We start from the raw sequence: 6,814 nt of genomic DNA, 5'->3' as shown, positions 1-6,814 counted from the left end.
ATTACAGATACTATTACATAAATAATGGACTATAATTATGTATTAAATTATTATGTACTAGATTATTACTGTTAGTCATTCTAACAGAAAGTTTGGAGCATGCAAGTAATTAATAGCAATTGGGAGGTGTCATAAAGTCATGGAATATCCTGAATTGGAAGAGACCCATGAGGATCATCAAAGTCCAGCTCCTGGCCCTGCACAGGACACCCCAACAATCCCACCAAGTGCCTGAGAGGTGCATTATGGTCTAGAAAGAAAAAAATGATGTAATGGGGCCTTATGTGGTATGGAATTATGGATATAACTCCTGCTATTCCATTGAGGAGTATCCCAGTATCAGTGTCCTGCAACCAGGATTCGTGTGTGTGTGAGTAAAGAATAAGTTAATTGAAATTTCCCTCTCAGATCACATTTTGCTCCATTTTTTATTTTTTTCTTTTAAATTTTAAGCGAGGTAGAATTCTATTGGTTTAAGGCATTTCCTGTCTCTGCATAGAATTTCCCAGCCATAAAACGAGACTAAGTTTTTCCTGGAATCACAAAAGAATTAAGGTTGGAAAAGACCTCTAAGATCGCCAGGTCCAACCATCACCCAGGGGCACCACCAAGCCCTCAAGTGCCACCTCCACGTGTCTTTTGAACCCATTTTCCTTGCTAACGGGGTGGGATGCATGGAATTGTGGGACTGGGAGATTTTTTGTTAACCAAGAGCTGAATCTCTCCCAGGGAACAGGTATTTTCTGAGCACTGAGGTAGAGGGCAGGTGAGATCCTCCGGCAGAAAGGGGACAGAGGCTCTGGCACTGCTGCAGCCAAACCTGGCACTGCCCTGCTGTGTCTGTGACCTGGAGCAGCTGCAAGATGGTCATGGGGACATCTGAGAGAAGAAAACATTTGAGGAGAATAATTGGTTTAAAATACAAAGAAAAAAACTCAGTAAAATTATCAGGAAAAGCTTTTTTAATAAAATAGGTACAATGATGAGTGGTTTGCCTTTGGAAGTTCCATCACTGAGTGTTTGTAAAGAGGTACCTTTTCCATTCCTACATTCCTGCAGTTTGCAATAGTTTCTCTTCTAGACCCATTTTCAGCCCTCTTTTTCAATGACCCTGTAAATTGTTATGTTTCAGGGTGATCTGTGGGATAACTGTAACAGTGAAAGTGTAAATATATATAAATATTTGCACTGTCACAGGGGCATTTAATGATTCTGAATGTGGATTTGATCCATCTGCAGGCAGAGGGGATGTTGTATTATCTGCAGGATGTTGTATTATCTACTCCAAGATGGTCTTGTTTTCACTTTTACCTCATGGATGTTGTCACCTTCTGCTTTGCAGAGCTCCAGCCTTGTCTTTGCTACAAACACGAGGCTTCACTAAGGTAATTAAGCCCTTGGAGGGTCATGTATATTTTAATTATTACCTATTTTCCTGTTTTCTGGTCAAAGGCTTGCCCTGAACTCCACGTGGGCCCCAGAATAAGGGTCAACACATCCCTTCAGAACCCCAAATAGGAGGACAACATGGATTTATTTTGAACTTTACACCTTTTAGATGGGCACAAATCAAGGTGTATAATGGTGAAAAAAATTCCCTCCACGTGTTGGGAAGTCGAACTAAGATGTTAAGTGACAAAAAGTCACTTTTCTCACAAGAGAAAATGATGCAAGGATTTGTTTAGCCCTTGTGCAAGGCACGAATGCCCCTTGCCTGTGCAAAAGCAGAGGAATGATTGGTTTTCCACCAGCCAGGGCTGTGAATTTTAGCTCCATTCCCTCGTGGATTCTGACGTTCTCAGGTTCCAGCTTACACAACAGCAGAGTCTAAATGCAGACCAGTTTTTCATCCATGAAATGGGAGTTAAATAACACTTGACCGAAGTAGACAAAACAAGAAGATACGTAGACTAAGTGGAAACATCAAGATTTGAAAATTACCTGATAGGAAAAGGGAGGGGAGGGGGATCAAAGACGTCCCAGGGAATGAAAAATTCCTTTGCAGTGCTTCCTGTTCTCTCTGTTATGCTAACCAAGGTAGGATTAGGTTTCAGCTGCCAAAAGAAATAACATTTGTAGATTTTTTTTTTTTTTTTGGTCTGGGGAAGTGGGATAGAAAGATTTAAGACAGCTTTTTCCAAACTATTTGCTTTTTGTCAAGCAGTCAAGTCTAGTTATTGTTATTAATTTGAATTACAGAAGTACCAGAGTGTGACTGGAATTCCATTGCATGAGGGGTGTGCAAATCTCCAGGAGGAGCCTGGTCTCGCCTCAAAGGGTGAACAGATAAAGGGCATTTTGCCCTGTGTTGTGCAGCTGTGGGAGTTGTTCTCCTCTCTCCTGAGTCCCTGAGCTGCTGGAGGGCAGTTCTGGAGAGCAGAGATGACATTAAAAGAGGTGAACCTGCCTTCTTGTGTCTAAATACCAGGTAGGGTCAGATGCATTCAGGAAAATCAAGATTAATGTGATTTAGCATAACTGACTCCCGTGGACAGCAGGCTGTGGGAGCTGGAGGAACCTCACACCACCTTGCACCAGCTCATTCCTCTGTTTACTCCTCACTGTTTGCTCTTGGTTTGCTTTTCTCTTACAGGTCATTTCATATTTAAGGTTCAGAAATCCTCCGTGCAGGGAGCACGTCCTGCCCTGCTCCTGAGCCATACCTAGAAATTCAATTGGCTTTAATTCACCTCTAAGTGCCCACATTAGTCTTCAAGTGCCTGAATGAACAGCCTGAGCACAAAGTGAAGAGTGAAAAGGAGGAGCTAATGCACTTTCTGAAAGGTCACCACACTTCTGTGAAGGCTGAACTTCACCCTCCCCTTTTTCCAGGTATCTGCCTGTAATTCTGCCTGCCCTGTGACTTCCACGGAAAAGGAAATTGCACTGGAAGTCTTTACCTTAACGTCACGCTAATCTAGAAACAAAAGGCTTTCTGTAGGGGGGGAAAAAAAAAAGTCTGAATAAATAAAACAATATAAGTATAAACCTGAACCTGTTTATTCTAAAGTTGTCTATCTGTGAGTAATTCCAAATCCGGGGCTGCGTGTAAATATTTGAAGTACCATTTGAATGATGAAGGGCTTTTATTACCTGGGAGAATTTCCTGCTTCCCGTGTTTTCAATCCTAACCTGGATGTGCACAGGGGACTCCAGGTTTGTGCTGAGGGGAGACAAGGAAGGGACTGGGGAGCATTCCACTCATTTCCCTGTTTCTCGAGATTCCAGCAGTTTGCTGAGCAGCCCCTCGGAGTTTGCTCACAAGAACAAACTGGAGTAAATGTTTAACTTGAGCCTTTGGAGTTTACAGCTTGTTCCTTTCTTGATTATTAACCCAGCCCCTGTTTTTCGTTACAGTTGCACAGCTGCTGGAGACAAAGGACCCTTGAGAGAACTTCCCTGTGGCGGCACAAGAGAGGTAAAGTACCTTTTGTGTCCTTTCCATACCTGTGCAGGGGAGAGCAGGGGCTCATTCCTGTGTTCTGTCAGGGCACAACAACCTGCCCACAGCAACCTACCTTTGATTGTGGTTTTTTTTAAATTAAATCACTAGGTACATCCAGCTGATTTCGTCCTCACTGGACTCAAACTGAAGGAGTGTTTTTATCCCCAGTGCCAGAGTGCACGGGGAGTTTATTTGGTCATTCACATACTCAGCAGAACACACACTCTGCTTTCCACCACCTTTTTCTCCACAGCAATAGCCTTGTCTTTGCATCTATTTCCCCCTTCCTAATGGTTTTCCTGTACTGCTCAAATTTGTAAAGATCTGTGTCATCTTCTCCTGTCATCTTCACCACGGGAAGATCTGGGTTTGCACCAGTCCTTTCTCTGAGCTCACACAAACCAACTGTACTATTTTGGTTTTCATTCTTCCTGCACCTTTGGGTTTTTTTAACCTGCTCTTGGGTAAAGTGAATTCTAGAAGAAAACTTCTTGGTGAGGCAGGTGCCACCAGCAGAGTACAGAAGGGACAGGGACACTTATCTGAGTTGTTCTGGTTACTGTGTCAATACTGTGTGAATATTTGTTTTAAAATACTGTTATATATGTGTGTGTGCTATGTGGTGGCTTTATTTACAGAGAGAAGGATTCACTTGCTCTTTTTTTCATTTGCTGTGATATAAATTTACATGGAAAATAATGTAACTGGACTTCAGGCAAAGTAGTTCACCAAAGGAAACTTGAGTGAAGACTAAGAGTGGAGGTTAAAACAAGAATTTAAAAGACTTCCAAAAAGTAGCTGTTCATTGTAACTACAAATTAACTAAATGTTGCATATTTTTGGAAACAGTGACATTTTAATAGAAATGGGTTTTACAAACTTTGGTAAAAGAAGAACCAAATTGTTCCTGTTTCCAGCTGCTCAGAAATCCATTTTACTCCAGGAGTAAATATTTTAGGACAGGTCTGATCTCCACCTAAGCAAAAAACATCTCAGCCCTGATGCATTTTTTAAAAGCATCCTTCTCTCTGTACTTCTGCCTCTGTGGTGCCTTGGGAGACAGACTCTGATATTCAAATATTGGTGGAATAAATTAGGATGTATTGGAGGAATGTCAACACAGGCCCAAGTCACCACAAAAATCTAAATCATAACACAGAAAAAATAACTGAGGAGCTGCAGGATTTCAAGAGTTGGAAATCTTGGTAAGGAAATAGGTGGGAAGTCGGTTGGGAAGCTTTGAACCTGTTTCTACAATGGCCAAAGGCAGATGTTGCAATTTACTCAAAGATTAAGAGATAAACAAGCAAAGAAAACAGATCAAAACACAAACCTGTTCTCTAAAAGAATGGGAGAATTGGCAAGTGGATAAAGAACCTTGTGCCTGCCCAAAGGTGACCTGGGTCAGCAGAGGAGGAATTTGCCACCTTTTTTTATCAGGAATTTAATGCTTGTTAAAAGTCCACAGATTTCTCCATTTCCTGAGCACTTTTTTTTCCCAATCTGGCAATTCTGCAAAGCATATATTGGGCTTTAAACACATTTGCCTGCCTTGTTCTGGGTGCTACGAAGTGCAAGTGCAGACCATGGCATCAAAAGGGGAAGGAGAGCTTGGAAGAACTTGTCAGGGAGCCAAGGAGCCACTGGAGCAGTGAGAACTGGAATTGTCAGGAGAGGACACTCCTGAGAGCTGGTGAAACCTTCCTGTTGGTGAAAGAGAAAAAAAAAAAAAAAAGGAACCAGGGGAGATGTTCATTGCTCTCTGCTGGCTAATCCGGTCAAGCTGCCTCAACTCAGCTTCAGAATTGAAGCAGTTAAAGAAAGAAGTGGAAAAGGAACTTCCCAGAGGGATCTTCCAGAGGAGAAGGTGGGAAAGGAGAAGGGGCTCAATGCTATATTCCCTGTCTCAAAAGCAGACAAGCTCCCTGTGTCTGAGTTAACTTCTGGCTCTGTTGGTGTGACAGCCAGCAGCAAGAATTCAGGTTCAACAGGATCTGGAGCCCTGGAGGGGTTTTGGTTCATTGGTTGCTTGTGTTTTAGCTGGGAATTTTTTTGGGCAGGGTATTTGAGGGGTTTTTTTGTTTGTTTGTTGAGTTTTGGGGTTTTTTTCTAGTGCAATTCTAGAAGCCATTTCCAAAACCACTCTGGTGATAATAAAGGATAGGATACATTGGATTTCACCTTATGGTGCTTCAGAGAGCAGAAAAGCCTCATTTTCCAGCCCTGTGGCCTCATCCAGGCTTGGTGCCACTGTCATGACAATAAATAGATTAGACTTTCTTGGGGGAAAAAAAGTGCTAATGAGTAACTGCTTTTTATGCCTCACTCCAACTTCTCATCTCCTGTAAAACTCCAGAGCAAAAGACTCCGTTGGCTCCCAGTAATGTGTGGCACCAAGTGTCAAAATGCCCTGGTGATCACAGAAATAACAATTGCACTGTCCCATGATATGATCAGGCTTTCTTTTTCAGAATCTAATGATGTTAAAATAAATGGAATTACGTTGCTTTTTCTTTTTTTAAGTCAGTAAATTCCAAAAGAGGATTTGCCCCATTTTTACAATGTGCTTAAGGACTTAGAGAGCACGATCCAATGCAGATTTACCAGGGGCATGAGGGGCTGGCATAAGGCAGCCTCTGCTCAAAGCTGCTCACTGCCTCTTCCTTCTGCTCCAGGAGGAGGTTTTTCCATCTCAATCATGATTCTTGAGGGTTCTTTTATTGCCCAGAAAAAAGTGATAAACTCTTGACTATAAACAGCAAAGAAAACTGTCATCAGGGACAGGACCTAGAAAACATGAATTGGAGAAAACATCTCACCAACATCTCTAGTAGAAGGTTTTCCCTTCTTTTTGTTGACATGGTCAGTGAGAATCTTTCCAGTGAGTTCAGAGGATGTTCCATGGAATCCCAGTGTCTCTCTGACTCTCCCCCTCTGCTGGTAATTCTGTCCCTGCTGTGCTATCAGAGCTGCTCAGGATCTCTGAGCTCTGCAAAAAGAGCTGTTTGGGAATCGTGTAGTAAGTGCCATCCCTTGAGTCCAAGGATGAAAACTCTGGGGTGGTGGAAAGCAGGAAAATTAACGGGTGTTAGGGAAGGGCAGGGAGATCAGGCTGCTGAGTTTTCTTTGACATAATCCTATGAACAGAAGCATTTTTTTGAGAAGAGGAGAAAGAAAAACTAATATTTTACTGAAAAATACTTTTTAGATAATCTTTTCTGTTACCTCAAAGAAAAGAAAAATGCCTTTTCTCTCTGTATTCTTTCAGTGCTGATGAAAGGGCTCAGTAAGAGCATTCAGAGGAGGATTTGCTAGTTGGGGCCTTGGGCACACTTTCAAAATTCAGACACTTTCACCTTGTCTTTTATT

General features: G+C 42.2%; 1 protein-coding gene across 2 annotated transcripts in view; it reads left to right on the top strand.

Annotated features, from left to right (window-relative positions):
- The first annotated feature begins 3,349 nt into the window (after positions 1-3,349).
- Positions 3,350-6,814, top strand: part of KCNJ16 (potassium voltage-gated channel subfamily J member 16) — a 37,140-nt gene continuing 33,675 nt past the window's right edge. Inside the window, exon 1 of one of the 2 annotated variants that reach the window (XM_017812109.1) lies at positions 3,350-3,418. The gene's annotated coding sequence lies outside the window, so the exon portion shown is untranslated. The remainder of the gene's footprint in view (positions 3,419-6,814) is intronic. The other variant, XM_017812108.1, reaches the window with a different exon arrangement.

Source organism: Lepidothrix coronata, unplaced genomic scaffold (genome assembly GCF_001604755.1).
Source record: "Lepidothrix coronata isolate B3197 unplaced genomic scaffold, Lepidothrix_coronata-1.0 Scaffold34, whole genome shotgun sequence".
NCBI lineage: Eukaryota > Metazoa > Chordata > Aves > Passeriformes > Pipridae > Lepidothrix > Lepidothrix coronata.
This window is presented reverse-complemented; position numbering and strand designations above follow the sequence as displayed.